This window comes from Jaculus jaculus, assembly GCF_020740685.1.
Source record: "Jaculus jaculus isolate mJacJac1 chromosome Y unlocalized genomic scaffold, mJacJac1.mat.Y.cur SUPER_Y_unloc_1, whole genome shotgun sequence".
Taxonomy (NCBI): Eukaryota; Metazoa; Chordata; class Mammalia; order Rodentia; family Dipodidae; genus Jaculus; species Jaculus jaculus.
Window position 1 is genome coordinate 248,899 of NW_025423386.1, and position 1,419 is coordinate 250,317.

Genomic DNA, 1,419 nt, shown 5'->3' on the forward strand with positions numbered 1-1,419 from the left:
GGAGAGGGCTTATTTATGCTTCTGAGGAAAATCTTTTTCTCATAATAAATTTTGTTTTTGAAAGTAGTAGTGGTGAGAGCTATACAGGTTATTCAGTGGTTATGACCTGAGAAAGAACAACTCTCAGTGGAATATTGCTCTTTTGCTTTTCATATATACATGCAATTAACAGTTATTACATAGTTGGTCTTTATATTTTTTGTTGTCAGTGAGTAAAGTCAAGTTAGTACCATTGTTAGCATCCTCTCTGTTCTACCCCCTCCACAGGGACCCTCCTTGTTGGGGTATATGGATCATCCATTGTGGAGTTAGTCCTTATTTTTGGATACGAGGAAATACTTTTGCATGCCATGACCCAGCTTGTGGCTCTGACATTCTTTCCACCCCCTCTTCCACAAATTTCCCTGAGCCATGTTGGGTTAATAGTAGGTCTGCTTCTGTGTTGTGATCTTGGGCACCTTTGTGTCTCTGGATATCTGGTTTGGTACGTGTTGATTGTTTTCTGTGTGTATCACCTTCACGGTTGTGCTGGTTCCCAGTTCAACAAGAAAACAGAATTCCTGCATGTTTCTCCCTTTTACTCAGTTTCATCCAGGGCCCTTTTGAAGTATGATGGGGTGGTTCTTTCCCTAGAACCTGCATCTATCTGAAAAACAGAAGCAGCTTCTCCAACAGAGAGTAAAGTTAGCACCAAGTAATGGTAATAACCATTGTTTTTCAGAGAGAGTTTAGGAGAGAGCAGGCTCATTTTTTGGATATGGTTCTGACCTGTTTCCCAACTCCAGCTATGGGTTCCATAACACTGAGCAGATCAATTAGCCAAATAGAGAGCAACTGGTTTCCCACCATGGCTATGAGCTACTATTGCACTTGTGTGGGCATCACATCAGGTTGCTGGAAGCTAAGTAGTTTAGAGCACGTATTGCTTAGACAGGTATTTGTCATTTTCCCTTAGTCACTCATATAGCACCTTCCAGCAGTAGACATGCTGTTTGGGGACTGTCTCTATTCCAGCTTCCATCCATGTCGCTCCATGACATGTGTCAACACTGTGTGGTGTCTTCAGCAGTAAGCTCTTATCACTAACCTATGGTGGGTCAACAAGAGCTCTGACAAAAGTCTGTTTTCTTTTGGGAAACCTTGTAGGTCTCTGTGACCAAAAGCTGTTTGTGGATAATATCAACCTGCTGGAACCAGGAGTTACAGGTCAGTGCCCAAGAAGAGAAGGAAGAACAGGATAAGTGATGTAAACGAGATAGAGCTATGAGAAAGAAGAGGGAGAGAGAGAAATAAGCAGAAACTGGAGGAGATAATGAACAGTTTTTGTCGTACCCTTTCCAGGACCTTGTGAATACAGTGTTTCCTCTAAAGGGCCTGGTGGAGGTTCAGCCATTTGGTCTGTCTTGAAGGATGTGGAGT